Source organism: Rattus norvegicus, chromosome 5 (assembly GCF_021556685.1).
Source record: "Rattus norvegicus strain SHRSP/BbbUtx chromosome 5, alternate assembly SHRSP_T2T, whole genome shotgun sequence".
Lineage (NCBI taxonomy): Eukaryota > Metazoa > Chordata > Mammalia > Rodentia > Muridae > Rattus > Rattus norvegicus.
Window position 1 is genome coordinate 47,679,569 of NC_141538.1, and position 25,052 is coordinate 47,704,620.

Genomic DNA, 25,052 nt, shown 5'->3' on the forward strand with positions numbered 1-25,052 from the left:
TTTATTTCTTTTTGTTCTAGAGCTTTAAGATGTACTGTCAGGCTGCTGATATATGCTCTCTCCTGTTTATTTTTGCAGGCACTCAGAGCTATGAGTTTTTCCTCTTAGTACTGCTTTCATTATGTCCCATAAGATTGTGAATTTTGTATCTTCATTTTCATTAAATTCTTTTTTTGTGGTTTAACAATTAAATTTATATGTTAAATTCTCAGTCTATAATACATCCACAGAACAAGTTCACTGCCAATTAATAAAGATAGAAACCGCTCACCTAGACAAGATAAAAATTGATCTAGATCACCTGGATCAGAATCATTCCTCTCCTTTGTCTCCACCTTCCTTTTCTTTTTTTTTCCCCTGTGTAAATTACCATTTTTATTTTTTTTTAACTTGAGTATTTCTTATTTACATTTCGAGTGTTATTACCTTTCCCGGTTTACGGGCCAACATCCCCCTAGCCCCTTCCCCTCCCCTTCTTTATGGGTGTTCCCCTCCCTATCCTCCCCCATTGCCGCCCTCCCCCCAACAATCACGTTCAGTCTTAGCAGGACCCAGGGCTTCCCCTTCCACTGGTGCTCTTACTAGGATATTCATGGCTACCTATGAGGTCAGAGTCCAGGGTCAGTCCATGTATAGTCTTTAGGTAGTGGCTTAGTCCCTGGAAGCTCTGGTTGCTTGGCATTGTTGTTCATATGGTGTCTTGAGCCCCTTCAAGTTCTGCCAGTTCTTTCTCTGATTCCTTCAACAGGGGTCCTGTTCTCAGTTCAGTGGTTTGCTGCTGGCATTCGCATCTTCTCATTGTGTCATGAATTTCCTGTATGTTTTGGACTAGGAGCTTTTTGAATTTTACATTATCTTTGACAGTTGTGTCAATGTTTTCTATGGTATGTTCTGCCCCTGAGAATCTCTCTTCTATCTCTTGTATTCTTTTGGTGATGCTTGTGTCTATGGCTCCTCGTGTCTTCCTATGGTTTTCTATATCCAGGGTTGTCTCCCTTTGTGCTGTTTTTATTGTTTCTATTTCCATTTTCAATTCCTTCACCTATTCTATTGTGTTTTCCTGTAGTTCTTTCAGGGATTTTTGTGTTTCCTCTCTAAGGGAACTTGTTTACTTGTGCTTTCCTGCATTTCTCTAAGGGAGTTCTTTATGTCTTTCTTAAAGTCCTCCATCATTACTAAAAAAATGTGATTTCAAATCTAAATCTTGCTTTTCTGGTGTGTTTGGATATCCAGTATTTTCTTTGGTGGGAGAAATGGGCTCTGATGATGCGAAGTATTTTTGGATTCTGTTACTTAGGTTCCTGAGCTTGCCTCTAGCCATTGGATTGACTCTTGTGTTTGCTTGTCTTGCTGTTTCTAGGCGTGACTTATCCCTACTGTAGGCCTCTGTGTCAGCACTCCTGTAGAACTGTTTTCCTGTTTTCTTTCATCCTTTCCTGAGAACAGGTGCTCTGCTCTCAGCTGTAGTGGTGATTCTGGAGACTGTCTTCCAGCTCTAGGCACAGGCAGGAATCAAAGGGTCTGCACCTGATTGCTCATGTAGGTCTTTGCACCCAGTGGTCACAGTTGTCACTATGCAATTCCCTCTTGTGTCTGGACTGTGGGCAGACTCCTCTGACTTCTCAGGATTATCCACATTTCTGAGGTTCCAGCTCTCTCCCCCATGGGATTTGGGTGCAGGGAGCTGTTTGGCAGGATCAATTCAGTCCTGGGCACAGATCAGTACCATGGGTACTGGCGGCTGTCTGTTCCTATATCCCTCTGTCCAGAGGCACTGCGCAGTTTCGCCTTGGACCAGGGAAGTATGCTGAGGTGTGCAGAGGTGGCAGTCTGTCCTGTGGCCTCGGGAGGTCTGCTCTCCTGGGTGGTCCGCTCTCTTCCCCCACAGGATTTTTCTAAAGAAATTTCTTACAATTTATTATTACTCCTACAAACCATAATATTCCAGCATTCATATAAATCTATGGTTTGTTTACTTTTGACAAAGAATATCACCATGTAGACTTGGAAGGCTGAAACTTACTATGTAGATCAGGTAGTATACAAACTATGTTGTCTTTTACCCAGCTAGCGCCCCAAGATATCTGATAGATATCTTTTAATCTGATTCAGCAAAGCATCTCACTTGTTCTGCTTCATCCCAAATCACAATGCCAAAGGCCTCTTTCTGAGCCTGGCAACAATCTCTCTACCCATCCAGTTCCCAGGGCAGGTGTCCATGCCAGAAACACACATCCCAACTCCATAGCAGCTTAGTGTCCCAGCCGCAACATACTCTCTTAAACTTAATTTGCTACAAGAAAGTACACACAACACTATAATCTCTGATCCAACTGATAAGATATAGTTTCCTACCTAAGCATACAAAGCCCTGTACACATCCATCTCTTAAGAACACTTATAACAACCTTTAAATGTACAGCATGTAATCTTAAGGTCAGCTTCCATGTTCTTTCTGCAGCTACTCTCCCAGTCTCCTCCTGTCTCTTCTTCTGTTCTGTTCCAGTCTCCTCCCCTTCCCTCAAACGTTTCTCCTGCCCATCCTTCCTTCTCGTCCAATGACAGGCCTCATTCTATCATGTACCTGCCTCAACTGTGACATCATCTCATAGGTGAAAGATCCACCTGTCTGCACCTCTTGTGTTCCCAAATTGAAGGCCTATATTATTTTACCTGCTTAAGTACTTTTTTTTGTTTGTTTTGTTTTGTTTTTTTTTTTTGTCTTGATTGAGGCAGGATATTGCTATGCAGTGTTTGTCAATATAAAACTCACTATGTAGTAATATGTATGTATGGCAAGATAAATTCACATTTGTGGCAATCTTCTACTCCCAAATCTGGGAATTAAAGTGTTTAGATCACCTGCCTTGCATGTTTCCTAAATTAAAGTGATAATCTACATGGTAACTTAAATCTTCTCAGAAGTACACCATATTCTTGGGATCATTTCTCCAGAGTGTATTAAATTAAAAATCACTGCTCCTACCCCCTGAACACACACCTTTCTTGATAAATGACAGCATTGGTCATACCTGGCTCATAAAAAAGGTAACAAAAATGATCCTGCTTTTACAATGATTAGAAATTGCCTTTTCATTAAACACTTTCTGAAACCTTGATTATTATCTATGACTTCTATAATAGTGGAAAAGTAAAGATAGTAGATATAGGCTGTGTTGAAGAAATGTGATCATGACACATGAAAAGTGAGAGAACAATGTTTTTATCATTTATTATAAAATTGCTAAGCATGTGGAATAAAAACATAATTGCTTTGCATTCCAAATTTAAAATTAGCTATAAATTGGCTGAATTTATGAATAATCTTGGAAATATTTGAATTTGCAAAACATTTTGACATGTGGTCACTGTTTTTCTGCTCACAATGTCTTCTAAGAGAATATTGATGAGAGCATTCTTTCACTGTAGGCCCCCAACTTCCAAACAACCTAAAATAGCTTTTTAATAAAATCTTACGCAACACAAACTCACATGCAATAAACACGCAGCAACTCACTGATAACTGTCATTTTCTTATTTACATATGGGATCTGAATTCACTTTCATGCATGTGCTTCTATTCAAATAGATGTTCCAAAGAAGATTCTCCCATCAATTCATTCAATCACATTCTTCTGTCAGACTGAGCACAAAGAGAGAAAATGATGACAAAAAAACTTGAAACTGACACCCAGATATGAGATTATGACAGCACAGGCTTTCTCTTGTTCTGAGTAATTAACTGGATTTTCTTTGCATTGATAGCTACAAACCCCCTCACTGCAACAAATGTACTTTGTTTGTTTATGCTTTTACAACTAAGTATTCTGATACTGATATTTAGTAGATACGTAGCATTGCATGCAACTGCTCAACAGACTATACAGAATTGTGGCTGAGTCATAGTAGAGTTATTCCTAGCATCTGAACTGAGATGCTAGAATCCTATTCCACAGAGATTTTCAAGTTTAGCTACACTATGTGCACACTGTCTGAGAGAAAATGCATTTTAGTATTGAATCGTTGATATATTTTGTTCATACTAAAACACGTGTGTTAGGTAGATACTTCTGAACACGAATTAAATATGAATATGATTTAAAAGACTATAGTGGGAAAACTAATGTATGAAAAACCAATTCACTCATAATGAAGCAATATGTAATCATTTCATTAGTAGACTCACTGAACCCCTTGAAAGGAGTGTCCAAAGAGGTTTAGAATATCTGTGCTTCACAGAATTTGTGAAATGTTTCACAGTTATGAGAATTTTATGTTTGATGAAATAGAAACAGAAGTCACTTATCTAACCCAGATTAGAAAACCATTGATCTTTTATTGTACAATCATAAGCAGCTACACACACACACACATACACACACACACACACGTATCATTATGAAATTTGAAATATAAAATTCAATATGGTGATAAAGGTTTGCAAATTAATAGTGACAAAATATCAGCTGATGAAATACATAGAAAAATGCACCAACAAAAATAGACTCTACAAAGTTTTGCAGCACTAAGAAAGCACAGAAAATTGACAACATTCTGGGAAAAAAAACAAGATATATTTCTGAAATTTCAAAGATTGGAGATATAAAATTTATAATGGATATAAAATTACTTAATATAAATAAACAATAAAATACTAATATCTTTCATTAATGATGATTCCCCATTCTGAATTAGGAACCAAAATGCAAATGAGCTAATAAGTGATAGCTAATATCAGAAAAAACATAAAAATTTCATGAAAGAGAAAACAAAAAACAGTGAGGTTAATTTGGCTTTACCAAAATTTATAAGTATAAAAATTACTAGGAACAGAGGAAGTAGACAGATGAAAGAAATAATAACAACAAAAATGACAAAATACAATAAAATAAAAATCAGTGAAAAACAGTGTATGGATTATTGATAGATTGTTGCAGAAATGACTATCTCCTATTGTTTTCCTGTAAGAGTTAGCAATTCTTCCCATACAGATAGAATAAATAGTTTTCAACTTCCCTTGAAGTGGTCTTGTCTTTCTAGTTTCTTGACAGAAAAGATGATGGTGTATGAATTCTAAGCTTAGTTCTATAAAGTACTGTAATGTTACTCCTTCTTATACTTATAAGTCTAAACTAATGTAACAGGACCACAGATCATGTGAAATATAACACATATACCCTGATGATGTAAGTGTCCACAGACTTGGAGGTGACTATCGATGAATGTGTGACAACTCTAAGCAAACTTCCAATTTTTAAAACTACAAAAAGTCAAGTTCAAGATGTGTGCATTAATATGGAACACTGAAAGGGCAGAAATAAATTACAGTATTTGCGACCTAAGATAATTAACATACACGATTCAGATATATCTATTAAACTAATGACAATAATGCATTTCTAAAGTTCATAAACAAAAAGTAAATTTACAAAATCCTTCAAATATGTACTAGGCCAGTAAATCTTTAAAATTTTGCTTCTTAATGTTATTGTAAGAAAATGGTACCCAAAGTATATTATTTAAAATAATATTCTTTATTTAAAGTATTATTTCATATTTTAATACTTAAATTAATATTATTTCCTAATGCTTAAAAACTGTGAAACTGTAATTAAAGTTCCTGGAAAAAATTATAGCTTTCAAAAAATGATAGCATTTAACAACTTAATTTATAGTGCTACTGTAATTGAACCTAGTTCATTAGTTTAAAATTCTATGTTCAGATGTACTACAAGGAATAATCCCTTAAAAACCAAATAAGCTCAAAATTAAACATTTCTGTTAATCAAGAGTAAGAATATTGCAACTGCACAATGTGTCTAGTATTATCTGATAGTAAGCTTAACTTAAATAGATGCAAAGACCTTAAACCAAATGGCCTCAAAGTAAGTTATCAATCAATTGAAAATAAAATTGTATTCTAACATATTTTAAATTTATTCTAAGATGTCAGAAGAATTTTCAAAACTTTAAATCTACATGTATCATTTACTAGATTCAAATAGATGAAAAAAATAATTATCTCAAAATACTTTCAAGATTTAAATATCAGAAAGCATGCTGGAGAGTGCTCTATTGGTAGAATGGTGGTCAAGTAAACCTGAGAGACTGAGAGACAAGTCTAGATGTTCAGCTGCCACATAAAAACAGATTTGGCGGTTCCCATAGAGGAGGGCCCAGGAGCAGCAGGTCTGCTGCATCTGAGACACCGCCAGAAACTGAAGGGATCGACCGGATAAACAGTTCTCTGCACCCAAATCCCGTGGGAGGGAGAGCTAAACCTTCAGAGAGGCAGACATGCCTGGGAAACCAGAAGAGACTGCACTCTGCACACATCTCTGACACCAGAGGAAAACACCAAACGCCATCTGGAACCCTAGTGCACGGAAGCTCCCAGAAAGGGCAGCACAGATCTTCCTGGTTGCTGCCGCCGTGGAGAATTCCTAGGCAGCACCCCATGAGCAAACTTGAGCCTCGGGACCACAGGTAAGACCAACTTTTCTGCTGCAAGCGACCTGCCTGGTGAACTCAAAACACAGGCCCACAGGAAGAGCTGAAGAACTGTAGATAGGAAAAACTACACGCCCGAAAGCAGAACACTCTGTCCCCATAACTGGCTGAAAGAAAACAGGATAACAGGTCTACAGCACTCCTGACACAAAGGCTTATAGGACAGTCTAGCCACTGTCAGAAATAGCAGAACAAAGTAACACTAGAGATAATCTGATGGCAAGAGGCAAGCGCAGGAACCCAAGCAACAGAAACCAAGACTACATGCCATCATCGGAGCCCAATTCTCCCACCAAAACAAACATGGAATATCCAAACACACCAGAAAAGCAAGATCTAGTTTCAAAATCATATTTGATCATGATGCTGGAGGACTTCAAGAAAGACATGAACACACTTAGGGAAGCACAGGAAAACATTAATAAACAAGTAAAAGCCTACAGAGAGGAATCGCAAAAATCCCTGAAAGAATTCCAGGAAAACACAATCAAACAGTTGAAGGAATTAAAAATGGAAATAGAAGCAATCAAGAAAGAACACATGGAAACAACCCTAGATATAGAAAACCAAAAGAAGAGACAAGGAGCTGTAGATACAAGCTTCACCAACAGAATACAAGAGATGGAAGAGAGAATCTCAGGAGCAGAAGATTCCATAGAAATCATTGACTCAACTGTCAAAGATAATGTAAAGCAGAAAAAGCTACAGGTCCAAAACATACAGGAAATCCAGGACTCAATGAGAAGATCAAACCTAAGGATAATAGGTATAGAAGAGAGTGAAGAATCCCAGCTCAAAGGACCAGTAAATATCTTCAACAAAATCATAGAAGAAAGCTTCCCTAACCTAAAAAAATAGATACCCATAGGCATACAAGAAGCCTACAGAACTCCAAATAGATTGGACCAGAAAAGAAACACCTCCCGTGACATAATACTCAAAACACCAAACAAACAAAATAAAGAAAGAATATTAAAAGAAGTAAGGGAAAAAGGTCAAGTAACATATAAAGACAGACCTATCAGAATCACACCAGACTTTTCGCCAGAAACTATAAAAGCCAGAAGATCCTGGACAGATGCCATACAGACCCTAAGAGAACACAAATGCCAGCCCAGGTTACTGTATCCTGCAAAACTCTCAATTAACATAGATGGAGAAACCAAGATATTCCATGACAAAACCAAATTTACACAATATCTTTCTACAAATCCAGCACTACAAAGGATAATAAATGGTAAAGCCCAACATAAGGAGGCAAGCTATACCCTAGAAGAGGCAAGAAACTAATTGTCTTGGCAACAAAACAAAGAGAAGAAAAGCACACAAACATAACCTCATATCCAAATATGAATATAACAGGAAGCAATAATCACTATTCCTTAATATCTCTCAACACCAATGGCCTCAATTCCCCAATAAAAAGACATAGATTAACAAACTGGACACGCAACGAGGACCCTGCATTCTGCTGCCTACAGGAAACACACCTCAGAGACCAAGACAGACACTACCTCAGAGTGAAAGGCTAGAAAACAACTTTCCAAGCAAATGGTCTGAAGAAGCAAGATGGAGTAGCCATTCTAATATCAAATAAAATCAATTTTCAATTAAAAGTCATCAAAAAAGTTAAGGAAGGACACTTCATATTCATCAAAGGAAAAATCCACCAAGATGAACTCTCAATCCTAAATATCTATGCCCCAAATACAAGGGCACCTACATACGTAAAAGAAACCTTACTAAAGCTCAAAACACACATTGCACCTCACACAATAATAGTAGGAGATTTCAACACCCCACTCTCATCAATGGACAGATTATGGAAACAGAAATTAAACAGAGACATAGACAGACTAAGAGAAGTCATGAGCCAAATGGACTTAACAGATATTTATAGAACATTCTATCCTAAAGCAAAAGGATATATCTTCTTCCCAGCTCCTCATTGTACGTTCTCCAAAATTGACCATATAATTGGTCAAAAAAAAGGCCTCAACAGGTACAGAATGATAGAAATAATCCCATGCGTGCTATCAGACCGCCACGGCCTAAAACTGGTCTTCAATAACAATAAGGGAAGAATGCCCACATGTACGTGGAAATTGAACAATGCTCTGCTCAATGATAACCTGGTCAAGGAAGAAATAAAGAAAGAAATTAAAGACTTTTTAGAATTTAATGAAAATGAAGGTACAACATACCCAAACTTATGGGACACAATGAAAGCTGTGCTAAGAGGAAAACTCATAGCGCTGAGTGCCTGCAGAAAGAAACAGGAAAGAAGCATATGTCAGCAGCTTGACAGCACACCTCAAAGCTCTAGAACAAAAAGAAGCAAATACACCAAGGAGGAGGAAAAGGCAGGAAATAATCAAACTCAGAGCTGAAATCAACCAAGTAGAAACAAAAAGGACCATAGAAGGAATCAACCGAATAAAAAGTTGATTCTTTGAGAAAATCAACAAGATAGATAAACCCTTAGTCAGACTAACGAGAGGACACAGAGAGTGTGTCCAAATTAACAAAATCAGTAAGGAAAAGGGAGACATAACTACAGATTCAGAGGAAATTCAAAAAATCATCAGATTTTACTATAAAAGCCTTTATTCAACAAAACTTGAAAATCTGCAGGAAATGGACAATTTCCTAGACAGATACCAGGTACGGAAGTTAAATCAGGAACAGATAAACCATTTACACAACCCCATAGCTCCTAAGGAAATAGAAGTAGTCATTAAAGGTCTCCCAACCAAAAAGAGCCCAGGTCCAGATGGGTTTAGTGCAGAAATCTTTCAGACCTTCATAGAAGACCTCATACCAATATTATCCAAACTATTCCACAAAAGTGAAACAGATAGAGCACTACCGAATTCCTTCTATGAAGCCACAAGTACTCTTATACCTAAACCACACAAAGACCCAACAAGGAAATAGAACTTCAGACAAATTTCCCTTATGAATATCGACGCAAAAGCACTCAATAAAATTCTGGCAAACCGAATCCTAGAGCACATCAAAACAATCATCCACCATGATCAAGTAAGCTTCATCCCAGGCATGCAGGGATGGTTTAATATACGGAAAACCATCAACGTGATCCATTATATAAACAAACTGAAAGAAGAAAACCATATGATCATTTCACTTGATGCTGAGAAAGCATTTGACAAAATTCAACACCCCTTCATGATAAAAGTCCTGGAAAGAATAGGAATTCAAGGCCCTTACCTAAACATAGTAAAAGCCATATACAGCAAACCAGTTGCTAACATTAAACTAAATGGAGAGAAACTTGAAGCAATCCCACTAAAATCAGGGACTAGACAAGGCTGCCCTCTCTATCCCTACGTATTAAATATAGTTCTTGAAGTTCTAGCCAGAGCAATCAGACAGCAAAAGGAGGTCAAAGGGATACATGTCTGAAAAGAAGAAGTCAAAATATCACTATTTGCAGATGATATGATAGTATATTTAAGTGATCCCAAAAGTTCCACCAGAGAACTACTAAAGCTGATAAAGAACTTCAGCAAAGTGGCTGGGTATAAAATTAATTCAAATAAATCAGTAGCCTTCCTCTACACAAAAGAGAAGCAAGCCGAGAAAGAAATTAGGGAAACGACACCCTTCATAATAGACCCAAATAATATAAAGTACCTCGGTCTGACTTTAACCAAGTAAGTAAAAGATTTGTTCAATAAGAACTTCAAGACACTGAAGAAAGAAATTGAAGAAGACCTCAGAAGATGGAAAGATCTCCCATGCTCATGGATTGGCAGGATTAATATAGTAAAAATGGCCATTTTACCCAAAGCGATCTACAGATTCGATGCAATCCCCATCAAAATACCAATCCAATTCTTCAAAGAGTTAGACAGAACAATTTGCAAATTCATCTGGAATAACAAAAAACCCAGGATAGCTAAAACTATCCTCAACAATAAAAGGACTTCAGGGGGAATCACTATCCCTGAACTCAAGCAGTATTACAGAGCAATCGTGATAAAAACTGCATGGTATTGGTATAGAGACAGACAGATAGACTAATGGAACAGAATTGAAGACCCAGAAATGAACCCACACACCTATGGTCACTTGATTTTTGACAAAGGAGCCAAAACCATCAAATGGAAAAAAGATAACATTTTCAGCAAATGGTGCTGGTTCAACTGGAGGTCAACATGTAGAAGAATGCAGATCGGTCCATGCTTATCACCCTGTACAAAGCTTAAGTCCAAGTGGATCAAGGACCTCCACATCAAACCAGATAAACTCAAGCTAATAGAAGAAAAATTAGGGAAGCATCCGGAACACATGGGCACTGGAAAAAATTTCCTGAACAAAACACCAGTGGCTTATGCTCTAAGGTCAAGAATCGACAAAAACTGCAAAGCTTCTATAATGCAAAGGACACTATGATTAGGACAAAATGGCAACCAACAGATTTGGAAAAACCAAACCAGATTTGGCCTGCAAACCTATAATCTTAGAGATCAGTAGTAATAGACAGAAGAATTCACGGAGACCAGTGAGTACAATCAATAAGATTGATTCTAAAAATTAAGTTGGACATAATCTAAAGAGATCCCTCTGGACTCCACATGCATATACATACACATTTACACTCACCCACACAAATACATATACCATGCAGGTGCACATACCACACACACGAGAGAGAGAGAGAGAGAGAGAGAGAGAGAGAGAGAGAGAGAGAGAGAGAGAGAGAGACTTCAGAAAATAGAAATGAAAATGTCTCAATCATTGACATCATGACCAAGGAAAATTTTATTAAAAAATTTTAATTGAAGTCTTGCTTACACTTTCCAAGATTTAGTACATGATCATCATTATGTTTGAGAACATGCCTTCATGTAGGAGAATCCTGAATATTATTTCAGGGCTCTACATCTAATCTGCAGGCAGAGATTGAGATCCTAGGCATGGTGTGGTTTTAGAACTCCCATAGCCTCCTCAGTGACACACTTCCTTCAGCAAAGTCATACTTACTCCAACAAGGCCACACATATAAAGTCTTCTAATCCTTTTTATAATTTCTACTCAATGATGACTAAGTAATCAAATGTATGTGGTCCAATTTAAGACATTCTTATTCAAACTATTACAGGAACAGTATCTTCTTTGGCTAAAATAATCTATTAAAACAACCACAGTAGACGTATATAATAGCAAAAAATGAGCTTTGAGTTATTAAATAAAATAAGAGTACTTATTTATGATCCACTCTTTTCACGTGATAAGCATATATTATCGTAGATGGTTTATCCAGTAAAGCACTTACTGAAGTGAAAACTTAAGGATTCTTTGGAAAGTCAGTTGGATGGTGTTTTGCTGGGGTAAACACTTGAATGAACTGTTCAGTGAATTGGACACAGGTGAAAGGCTAATGCAGACTTGTGAATGAACCTGTAGCTTAAGCAAGCACAGATTATAGGAGGTTCTGTTAAAAGAAGGACATGAAAGGACATGTGAGGAAGGATGCTTTCATAACTACAAACATATATTGGTCTTCTTTCCATTGTGTAGTTGAGATACTTTGTTAAGACTCCATAGAGAGAAATGCAGATTCTTGAAGCTTCTACAAACTCAGGCTGATTGGCAGTGATGTCAGCTGAGACAAGACACATGCTGAGGCAAGACTGATTGAAGACATGTAATATCTGGAGAGAATGAATAGGATTTGAGACACATTGAAGATAGCCATCATAAGCTAGGCTTGCTTATAGAGCTGAGTGTGCAAGACTTGTTGGTGCCTAGTCTTCTTAGCTTTGCTGAGAGAGACAAGGCTAAGAGCTTCTTTTGGAGTTCCTCCCTGAACCTCCTGCTGACTCCTGCCAAGGCTGAGGCCTGGCTGTATCTGCTAGCTAGTGCCACCACTGCTGATTTGTGTTTGCTACCCCAACTCCACCAAAATCGACTGCTGGTGTATCTCTGAAGTGTTCCCAAGTGGATCTAGCTGCCACTGCTAATCTGTAAACTAAACTGCAGATTTCCAGACAATACACATGGGAGTTGTTCCAAATAACCATTTCAAAACAGTTCCACTTCTCTCATATCCTTTCTTCCCAACTATATTTAAATGTTCAAGCATTTAAAAATCATCATTAAAAAATAAGGTTTGAATGACCTCTTGTTTAGACTCTGCACCACACTTTGTCCCCATACTTCCTTTAGACAGGAGCAATTCTAGGTTAAAAATTTGGAGATGAGTGAGTGGCTCATCCCCCATTGCTACACACCGCTGTTCTGTTTCCTGGCCCTCTGTGTACCATCACTGTCTCCTCCCATACCTGATTCTTCCCCCTTTTCCCCTCTGTCTCTTCTCTTCCTGCCAAGTCTTTCCCATCTTCTACCTCCTGTGAGTATTTTGTTCCCCCTTCAAAAGAGGACTGAAGCCTCCACGCTTTGATCTTCCCTCTTCTTGAGTTATATCATGGGTATTCTGAGCTTTTTGCCTAATATCAATTTAACAGCGAGTCTATGCCATATGCGTTCTTTTGTGACTGGGTTACCTCACTAAGGATGATATTTTCTAGTCCTTTCAATCGTGCAAATTTCATGAAGCCATTGTTTTTAATAGTTGAGTAGTACTCCATTGTGTAAATGTACATTTTCTGTATACATTTCTCTGTTGAGGCACATCTGGATTTTTTCCAGATTCTAGCTATTATAAATAAGGCTGTTATGAACATAGTGTAGCATGTGTCCTTGTTATATGTTGAAGCATCTTTTGGGTATATTCCCAGGAATGGTATAGCTGGGTGCTCAGGTAGTACTATATCCAATTCTCTGAGGAATCTCCAGACTGATTTCCAGAGTGGTTGTATCAGCTTGCAATTCCACCAACAATGGAGGAGTGTTCCTCTTTCTCCACATCTTCACCAGCATCTGTTGTCACCTAGGGATCCATCCTATGTATAGACACCAACCCCAGACTAGTGGCTGCCAAGAAGTGCTTGCTGACAGGAGCCTAATATAGCTGTCTCGAGAGATGCTCTGCAAGAGCCTGACAAGTACAAATGTTGATGTTCAGCGCCAACCATTGGACTGAGCACTGGGACCCCAATGGAGGAGTTAGGGGAAGAACCATGTGAATTTCTGGTAATAATTTTATTTGTTTAAATTGATGTTGACATTGTTTTCCTTTCCTGTGTTCTCATTATTGTCTATCTTCTTTCTTTCTCTGTGTAGAGGACTCTAAGTGTCTTCTGTAACATAGAATTTGTGTTACTAATTATTTCAACTTATGCTTAGTTTGAGTGGTCCTCATCTCCAGTTTGAATATGAAAGGGTGACTTTGTTGAATATGGCAATTTTGTTCAGCAGTTTGTTTGTTTGTTTGTTTGTTTGTTTGTTTTCAAGAATAAAAAGCACATCTTGGCTTTATGGTCTTTGATTGTTCTGATGGAGAAGATGTTATTCTTGTGAGTTTACCATTTTATATTATTTCTCTAAGATATTAAGATGTTTTCAAGTATATATTTTTTAGTTATATTTATAGTTGATATAGGAATGTTCTTTCCTGGTCATACAACTATATGGGCTATAAATGTTTAGTATACTAAATAACCATATTTCTCCTAAAAGCAGGCGAATTTTCTGCCCTTGATTTGCTAAAAGATTTGATTCTATGTATTTTTCAAAACTATGCTATTTCTTTGTCCATTTACAATAAACATAAGCCATATATTCTAGCATAAAATTCATTTTAAAGTATAATATATTTATAATGTCTGTCTGTTGATGGGTTAAGATGCTAGATGAGGACACTTAATCCCTTGAGTCTGGGGATACAGGTAATTTAGGCTGTCCAGTGTGGTTTATTGGAAACAAACTTAGGACCCACGAAGAGCAACTAGGAGTCTTAACTAATGAGATCACTACAGTTCATTTTGGTCTTTAGTAGCCTTCGGAATGTACCAGAGACCTGGGATGTGAGAAACTCTCAGGACTCACAGGGAAGGATCTTAAGTGAAATGCCCTATATCTGGGAAAGGATGCTTGGAGAGAGAACCTCCAATAGAGAGACATGGCATCAAGTGAGGAATGGGGTTTCCATCCCACAATCAAAAACTCTGACCCATAACTGTTTCTATCTGAAAGAGCTGCAGGGACAAAAATGGAGAAGATCCCATGAAAAAGGAGGTCCAGCAGCAGGCCCAAGTTAGGATCCAGCTAAAGGGGAGGCATCAAGGCCTGATACCATTACTTTGGTGATGGTTTGCTCACAAAAAAGGGTCTATCATGACTGTCCTCCAAAAGACCCAACAAGTAGCTGAAAGAGTCAGATGCAGATATTTACATTCAACCAATGGACAGAAGCTGATGACCCCTGTGGTTGAATTAGGGAAAAGCTGGAAGAAGCTGAGGAGGAGGGTGACCTTGTATGAGGACCAACAGTGTCAACTAACATGAACTCCCAAGACTTCTCAGACACTGGTCACCAACCCAATATCATATACCAGGCCCCCACCACCTATATGGCAGAAGCCTGCAGGGACTAAACTCAATCAAACAAGGTACATCTAACCCTCAAGAGACTGGAGGATCCAGGGAGTGGGGTGATATAGTAGGGTGTGGGAGTGGAGATATTGGGACTTCCTTTGGAGATGGGGGTGAGTAGAGGTATGTGTGTAACAGTCAGAGGGAGGGACTGTAAAAACATTCAATAAAATTTTAAAAAAGAAGGAAACAGATTCATGTAAGTTTTGTTTATATTTCTTATTTTTTGTTATTTTATGTTATTATCATTAGTGTTTTCAAATCCTATATTCTTATTACATTTCGTGTAATTTATTGGTAAGACTTTCTATTAAATTTTACTTTTAACTTATTGAGGTTTTGATTTCCAAGATGTTTTCATTTTTAAAATGTTTGTCTTTTTATTGATGTTTTTATTCACATTATGGATTGACTTGTTTCATCCATTCAATGTTTTGTATTTTTTTGGAATTTATTGACTTTTATTCAAATAAGATGGGTTTAATAATGTTAATTAAACTAAAAAATAAAACCCTCTAATTTCTGATCAGCAAGTACAATGCAGTAATTGTTTAAAGCATGGAGCAAAGAAACAACTTACACAATGGTCATAGCTATACCATCCATTCCTGTAACAAGACATATGCTAATAGAATACATTAAAAATGAAAAAAAATACTCTGTACCCAAATCCTTGGAGGAGAGAACTAGACTCTTACAAGTGGTAACAATCATGAGAGCTCAGAAGAGACAACTACTTCAGCTCACATTCATGGCCCAAGAGGAACATGCCTAGTGCCCTCTGGGCATAGGAATCTAGGAACAGTCAGGGTTAGAACACTTCCTATTTCTTCCTGAGCCAAGAGCTGAAAGCTAGTCACCAGGAGCACTGACACACCTGAGAACAGAGGTAAGACCTTCTGCTCCAAGTGACCTGCCTGGAGGCCTCAGGACACATAAACCCAGGAGCAGTCTAGGATAGGGCCCTTTCAGTTTCTTACTGCACCCGGAGCTGGTCTCACAGCTTTCTGTACCCAGATACTGAGGGGAAGAGAACTAGACTCTCAGAAGTGAGGACATTTCTGAGAGCTTGGGGAGACAACTACTTCTGTTCACATTCCTGGCCCAAAAGGAACCTGTCTCATGGCCTCGGGGCACAGGAATCTAGGCACAGTCAGAGGCAGGACCCTTCTAGTTTCTGCCTGCACCCAGAGCTGAAAGCCAGTTACCAGGCATGCTGATGAACCTGAGAGCAGAGGTAAGACCAACTCTTGCTCTGAGCATCCTGCCTGGAGGCCTCAGGACACACAAACCCAGGAGCAGTTTGAGACAGGACCCTTCCAGTTTCTGCCTTCACCCAGAACTAAACTGGTTCCACAGCTCTCTGTACCCAGATCTGGCTGTAAGAAATAAGGTCTACCAGAGTTTTGACACACAGACTTAAAGGAGGGTCAAGCCACTCAAAGAGACAGCAAGACAAGTTAATGTCAGAGACAACCTGATGGCCAGAGGCCAGCACAGGAACCTAAGCAAAAGAAATCAAGATTACTTGGCATCATTAGAGCCCAGTACTCCTATCAAAGCAAATATTGGATATCGAAACACACTAGAAAAGCAAGATTTGGATTTAAAATCACATCTCATGATGATGATAGAGGACTGTGAGAAGGGCATAAATAACTCTCTTAAAGAATTACAAGGAAAAAAAAAAGAATTACAAGGAAATACAACCAAACAGGGAAAGGAGTTGAACAAAATCATCCAGGATTTAAAAATGGAAATAAAAACAATAAAGAAATCACAAAGAATCAAAAACCTAGGAAAGAGATCAGGAGTCATATATGCAAGCATCACCACAGAATACAAGAGATAGAAGTGAGAATCTCAGGGCAGAAGATACTGCAGAAAACATTGACACAACCATCAAAGATAATGTAAAATACAAAAAGATCCTAACCTAAAACATCCAGAAAATGCAGGACACAATGAGAAGATCAAACTTAAGGATAATGGGTATAGAAGAGAGCAAAGACTCCCAACTTAAAGGGCCAGTTTATCTCTTCAAGAAAATTATAGAAGAAAACTTCTCTAATCTAAAGAAAGTGATGGCCATAACCACATAAGAAACCTACAAAACACCAAATAGATTGGACCAGAAAAGAAATTCTTCCAGTCACATAATAGTCAAAACAACAAATGCATAAAATATTCATAGGAGGATATATGGAGACAAAGTTTGGAGCAGAGACTGAAGGAATGGCCCTTCAGAGCCTGCCTCACCTGGGGATCCAGCCCATATACATACAGTCACCAAACCCAGACAATATTGATGATGCCAAGAAGTGCATGCTGACAGGAGCCTGATATAGTTGTCTCCTGAGAGACTCAGCCAGAACCTGACAAATACAGAGCCAGATGCTCACAGTCAACCATTGAACTGAGAATGGAGTCCCCATTGGAGGAGTTAGGGAAAGGATTGAAGGAGTTGAAGGAGCTTGCAACCCCATAAGAATAACAATACCAATGAACCAGAGTCCCCAGGGACTAAACCACTACCTGAAGACTATACACAGACTGACCCATGGCTCCAGTTGTATATGTAGCAGAGGATGTCCTTGTTGGGCATCAATGGGAGAAGAAGCCCTTGGTTCTGCCAAGGCTGGAACCCCCAGTGTACGGGAGTGTTAGGGTAGAGAGCCGGGAAGGGGTGGTGGTTGGGGAGGGGGAACACCCTCATAGAAGAAGGGATGGGGGATGGCATAATGGGCTTATGGCTGGGGAACCAGGAAAGGGGATAACATTTAAAATGTAAATAATAAATATTCAATTAAAAAAAACTCAAAAAACTAACTGCCAAAAGATCAAGTACCCACATGAACTAAGCAGATAATTTTCAATTGAAATACAAATTGATAAAAAATATATAATGAAATACTCAATAGATTTATCTACTAGGGAATCACCAACTAAAACTGCATTGAAATTATATCTCAACATTCAGAATGGCTGTCATGAACAAAAGAAAGCATGAAGAATGTTGATGCAGATGTACAGAAATTAAACATTTCAGGGAACATAAATACTGCTGCCTTATAGAAATTAGTAATGAGGTTTATTTTTAAGTTTTAAATAATAATAAAATATCTGTGGGCTTATTATGTCTATTTATACATAGCACAATTAAAAGTAGCAAGTAATAGAGATATTTTTATAGCATTGTGTACTATTATTATACTTTTACCAATATGCAAGGCATAGAATCCTCATAGGTACCATAAGCAAACAAATAAACAAATAAGTAAATAAGTTACAAAGATCTGGTCCAGTTAAGGGATTTCATGAAATTAAGAAGAAAAGAAAAGAAACAAAGGAAAGGAAAGATGGTTTTGTTCTGCAAAGAAAATTGTTACAGTTTGGTGAAGGGCCAGCCTCTCATATAGAAAAAACAAAAACCCAAACAAACAACAAATGAAAACCAAAACCACTAACCAGCTCTCCATATGACAGAGGGTTAGTGTCTAAAACATACAAAGAATTCAAGAAAATCTAATACATGTGTTTAAAACACTTACTTATCAAGTAAATGGAAATAAAATGAATGCTTGTGATGGTTTGTTCCCAAGTCCTCTCTCCATGATGTAAATGCCTTGACTTGTACTGACATGACACAGGTTTTGGGCTCCCAACACTCGTGGTTTCATATATGGATCTCTCTGATATCTCTAGAAGATAAGATTTCCCCTGTGCTTATTCACTGCTTCTAGGTCATCCTCTTCTTTTACCCTCTCTTGCACAATGATGTCTATGTCTTAAGTGAGGAATTTTTCCTTCACAGCTGAGAACTCTGTTGTCTCTTTTCCTTTGCACCTTCACCAGTTGAGGGTCACTGATTTAATCATGATCTACTGTGAGTACAAAATTCTGAAGAAAGGATAGAAAAATACATTGACATATGGGTATAATGATAAATCCTTAGGAATAGTTTTATTCTATGTCTATTTAGCAAACAATAGTCAGAGAATCTTTTTAAAGATGTGTAAAGCCATATGCTCCAAGCCTGAGAATGGTGCTATGTATGGGTTTTGTCTTTGAAGTAGAACTTAATCACAAAGTAGTTGTTTACTCCCATGGTATTCATGCCAATGGACATGCCTAGCCAGCCAAGTTTGTGTGTAGTAGAGTACACAAAGTACCTAGCTGGATATTATCAAATTATAATTTTCTTTTAATAGTTCCATAAAACCATGGGAATTAAACAGCAGGGATGATTTTCCTCCATGTCCTATGACTCAAATATATATTATCTTCAGCAATAGGGTCTTAACTTCAAGTTCTAGAGGAAAACCAAAAGTATTCTCAACACCTGTAATGTTTGTGAGTTGATTGGAACCTATTGTTCAACATTTCTAAAAGTTACCATTCCTGTCACTCAGAGTTTTGAAAGTTAATGGATGGAGCCTAGTAGGGCAATATAAACTATCCACAATAATATATATGTATAATGTATCCTCGTGTACATGTATGCATATGAAATATAGAAAAAAGAATCCCTCAAGCCATTACTCTCTTTCAATTCTTTAGAGCAGTGTGTTCTATCTCCCTCTTTTAAAAGCATGTTTCTATGTCTCCTTAATAATTTCATACTCTGTGAGTGTTTTGAATAAAACAAACATACCCTTGGACTCAAGCTAAACTCCACAGATTTTTGTCTTTTTGGATTTGAATTACCTCACTCAGAATGACTGTTTCCAGCTCTATTAATTTACCTACAAATTTAACAATTTCATTTTTTCTTAGTAGCTAATATTCCATCGTGCAAATATACATCATTGTCTGTCCTCCTTGATCAGATGATGAAGCATTCCCTGACCGTTAAGAAAAAAGCATAAATAAGCATGGGTAAGCAGGTATCTCAGGGTAGAATCTGAAATCCTTTGGGTCCATATGCGAGGGCTGTACATGTGGATAGTGAGGTACATCTAGTTTTAGAATTTTTGGAGCCTCCACGCTGAGTCCATAGTGGTATCACCCATTTTATTCCTGACGGCAATGGATAAGTGTGATTCTATGCTACATCCTTGCAGCATTCACATTTTTCTCTCTTTAGGCATTCATACTAGGGTGTGATGAAGTCCCAATGTTTTAATTTTCCTTCCCCTAATGTCTTAGGATGTTGAAATGCTGTTTTTAAGGTGTTTCTTGGTCATTTGTGCTTAATTTTATGTGCATTTATCTGGGTTTGTTGGTTTGTTTTACTGGGTTAAATTTATTTCTAAAAAAGGCTTAGTAGTACTGCTTCTCTGATGGTTCTTTGGTAACGGCTGGTGGTTGGTGAGCATAGTGTCAGGGCCTGAGGGGTGTCTTTTCTCTGGACATCTTTTTAGAGTGCGGGGAGAGGGGTCTCTCTGATAGTTCAGGCAGGCATGTTGTAGACACTAGTATATCCTTAATGCACCCCTATTCATTATTTCTCCAGACTTGTCAACCACACCTACTCTGAAAGAGTATGGGAATTGAATTTGTTGAGGGCCCTTGTGTGGGTCTCCATGATCTGGGCTTCGAGCCATGTATCTCATGTTCGTATGTGGCCATATTAACAACCTTTGGCTCATGTGCCCTGTTCTGTAAAGTTTTTCAGAATTCAAACATGCCTCAATCACAGCTATAGAGAAATGTAATTTTTCTCAGCTGGCATATGTGTGTAAATGTATGATAATATACCTATCTCTCGTGCTTAATTATGTCAGGCTTGATTCCAGCTCTGCTCACATAGAAAGAAACAAACAACAACGGTAACATTACAACATGGAACCAGACCAGATTTAGAAATACAACAACTCTCTATCAAAATGACGGCCAGGCACAGATCCACCCATCTATAATCTGCACCAGGAGTCAGAGGTAGGGATGCAGCTAGCCAGGGCCTCATAGTGACACCTTAACTAAAAGAAAAGAGAGGGAAATAACAGCAGCTATATACCAGTAATAAAAAAATAGGTTGAGGAAAGTTGTTGCAAAATGCACATAAAAATTAAATTTTAGTAAAGGATAAATAATTAGCTGAAAGAAGAAAAACGTGGTACACAAAATCCCTGTGAGAGACTTTGTACTAAAATAGAGTAAATGGAAAATGAGACAGTGGAAGAGAAGGAGTAAACGTTTTATTAAAGTAGAATAGTAGGCCAGGATCAGCGAGGTTCAGGCCCCAGCTGGAAAGCGGAAGTGTCCGGTCCCAGAGGAATTTTGCCTTTGTGTGTGAGTCTCTACTGAGAGACACAGCTAGAATACAGCAAATACATAGGCGAATGCCAGCAGCAAACTACGGAACTGAGAACAGGATCCCCGTTGAAGGATTCAGAGAAAGGACTGAAAGAGCTGGAAGGGTCTTGAGACACCATATAACAACAATGCAAACTAACCAGAGCTTCCAGGGACTGAGCCACTACCCAAAAAATATACATGGACTGACCCTGGACTCTAACCGCATGGGTAGCAATGAATAGCCTAGTAAGAGTACCAGTGGACCCCCGTTGAAGGAATCAGAGAAAGAACTGGAAGAGCTTGAAGGGGCTCGAGACCCCATATGTACAACAATGCCAAGCAACCAGAGCTTCCAGGGACTAAGCCACTACCTAAAGACTATACGTGGACTGACCCTGGACTCTGACCTCATAGGTAGCAATGAATATCCTAGTAAGAGCACCAGTGGAAGGGGAAGCCCTGGGTCCTGCTAAGACTGAACCCCCAGTGAACTAGACTGTTGGGGGGAGGGCGGCAATGGGGGGAGGGTTGGGAGGGGAACACCCATAAGGAAGGGGAGGGGGGAGGGGGATGTTTGCCCGGAAACCAAAGAATTACTATTAAGTATTAAATAAATTTTTAAAAAAGGAGTACCAGTGGAAGGGGAAGCCCTTGGTCCTGCCAAGACTGAGCCCCCAGTGAACAAGATTGTTGGAGGGAGAGCGGTAATGAGGGGAGGATGGGGAGGGGAACACCCATATAGAAGGGGAGGGGATGAGTTAGGGGGATATTGGTCTGGAAACCAGGAAAGGGAATAACAATTGAAATGTAAATAAGAAATAACCAATTTTATAAAGATGGAGAAAAAAATAGAATAGTAAATTAGAAAACTCTGCCTTTAGAGGCATTGCAGGTGTGACTGTTGTGTCACATGTACTTCGGTAGGTGGCCAAGAGGAGAAAAGCTACATATATGCCCATTGATCTTACTTATGAACATCAGAATGGGTACCCTAATATTCTCCGAAGAAAGTGAGCCCAAGATGATCACTAGATCCATGCTATGGGCCCAGACAGGGAGCACACCTGAGATTAAGATCAGCCTGGATCACACAGACCTGTGGAGCAATTGAGGCTCAAGATGACCCCAACCATAGCAGAGCAAGTATAGTAATTATTAGACCACTCCTGAGATGACCCCAGACATGCAGAGTCCCTGGAGAACACTAATAGGCGTAAGTGGTGGAGAAATGGAATAGAAAGAAAATGCAGGCAAAATAAAAAGAGACAGAACTGGAGACTCATAAGTAGTAAGAAACATCCTGATATGAATAGCTATTATGTCACCTGGGACCATGATAGTGTCCTAATCTGTGTTGCCACTAGGTCTCTGGCTTTATAGCAATAAGAGTCCATTATCACCAAAGGCTAGGGGGACACTCCTGGTCCTGGCTGCAACTCAGCGACGTGTTGATGTTTGAGGACTTTGCAGAACTGGCCCATCCTTTCTCTTGGGCATCTTGGGAGCTTTGGCCCTGGGGCCACAGGAACAGGAGAACTAACCCATCTCACCCTCCCACCCCTAGCCTAGAGTAGGATTCTGGAGAGTAGGCCTGAACATTATAAAAGTTGTAGTTGAGCTAGCCTAAAGTATACAAACATAGACAAGCTGACTCTTCCACCTTACCTGGGTAACACAATAAGTAGAATTGACCCTGATGGTAGGGGTATGAGTGAGCCACCTTGAGGGTGCAAGCATAAGAGAGCTAGCTGGTCCTGTAACTTGTCAGCCTTGACACAGTGTGGATGAGGGAAAGCTGCCTTAGCCCATGTTTGTCCCTTTCCATCTACCTCAGGCAGAAGAGCTACCCCCGTTGAGTCTATGAAAGCAGGATAGCTGACTTTGCTCCTCACCTGCTGCAGCATAGGGAAAGAGGGCCCAGAACCTCTCCTGGGCAGAATAACTGGCCCTGATAGTTAAGAATTTCTATTAAGGTGGCTCCTAAGGGGTGGGAGCTTAGGAGAGACAGCCCTGCCTCTTGACTGCTGTGTAGTGGCTCTGATGAAGGAGAGTTGCCTTCCTCCCTGGATTTGTCCCTTGCTACCTACGGCAAGTGGGGAGCTGTTCCTGGGGTCATGAAAATAGTAAAACTGGCCATGACCCTCAATGGCAGCAACATTCAGGAGGGCATGCCCTGCACTTTGACTGGCCAGCAAGATAGAGCTGGCTCTGTTTTTGAGGGTTGGTAGTGAGCTGTTCACGAGGTCAGAGAAGTAGAGAGCCAGAGGACTGACCATCTCAGATACTTCTTTGGCTCAGATCCAGGACCTTGATTTGACCCACCACAACATCTACCCAAGTGATGCAGGAGTGCAATACCCATATCATTTTCAATGGAAACTCCAGCCCCTGTCTTTTGTAGCTGTCTCCCCAGTCAATGCCTTGGAAGCCACAGTTGAGCTTGTATGACCCTGCCATGTTTTCTGTTTCCAAGAGAAATTCAGTTCCAAATGACAGGTCCCTACAGACCCAGAGCCACAGGATCTCCATGATATAGACCATCAGCAAGCTATCTGAGAGGGTCCCAGTGAAGTTCCAGTGTTTATAGAGTAGCAGAAGCCAAAGGTTTTATACCAGACCAATGAACATTTGCAAGCAAAGAATTGTGGACAGAAGTGTAAACATACTGTGGGACACATTGTGAGTCACTATAGTTTCCACGATGAGTTTTTTTTCCTCTTTTGTAGGTAGAAATTGCGAGGGTCAAAGGGTGACTATTACAGGATGGATGGATGAGTAGAATTGGGGTTCAAGATGTGAAATTCACAAAGAACCAATAAAACATTTTGTAAAAATTAATAAAGCAAAAATATTAGAATAGTAAGAAAACTATTTTTTTTAAAAACTAACAATTGCTCTTGGTTGACCTGTAGTTATGTGTCTGTTGAGTCTAGGAATGCACTGTCAGCATGCAGAGCAGCAATATCCATATCGTCTTCAATGGAAGCTCCAGCCCCTGTCGTTTGTAGCTGTCTCCCCAGTCAATGCCTTGGAAGCCACAGTTGAGCTTGTATAACCCTGCCATGTTTTCTGTTTCCAAGAGATATTCAGTTCCAAATGACAAGACAATTATCCTGATCATGGCTGGCTGCAACCAATGTCCATTCCATAGATAATGGACTGAATATTTTCTTTACAGATGCCCGGATGGGGAGTCTCCCTCTGACCAAGTCCCTGAACTGCATTGAAGTTTTAGTCTGCTCCTCCATTTCCTAGTGATGGTTCCCCTGCATCCTCTAATCATCCCCATTCCCTCTCTCATTTTGGTAATATTGTAAACTTGTAGAATAAAAGTCATATTTGGAAAGTTATTTTGTATAACCCACGGGTTTGCCTGGGATTAAATTAGTGGATATAGTGGTTAATGGCAGTCAAGGCCCATCACCTGCACTTCCTTACTGAATTTTCATTTCCCCTCTCAAGGCAAAAGATGGTGAGAGGTTTAGGACCTCTTTCTAAGGTGCTTTCTGCTTCTCTATGATATTTACATTTTCATAACTATTTTATTGGTTTTGGGTATTTCCATACTTTCTCTCCTCTGATGTCTTGAATTCTTTCTTAGGATAGGCAAACACTATTTCTGTTCCTCCACCTTCCACCTCTTAGGCAACTGATGAAAACTGGGAACAGGAGAAGTATTCTTCCCCATGGGAGAGCTATCCAATTTGTTGTCCAGTGCCACAGGCTCAGCTCTGGAAACACACATATAAGTAACATTATATGGACTCAACAGGTTGTAT

General features: G+C 39.1%; 1 non-coding gene across 1 annotated transcript; it reads left to right on the forward strand.

Moving 5' to 3' along the window:
* The first annotated feature begins 22,143 nt into the window (after positions 1-22,143).
* On the forward strand, positions 22,144-22,272 carry LOC120103330 (small nucleolar RNA SNORA17). Its single transcript, XR_015621609.1, has one exon. It is a non-coding gene; the product is annotated as a small nucleolar RNA SNORA17 (small nucleolar RNA).
* The last annotated feature ends 2,780 nt before the right edge of the window (positions 22,273-25,052 follow it).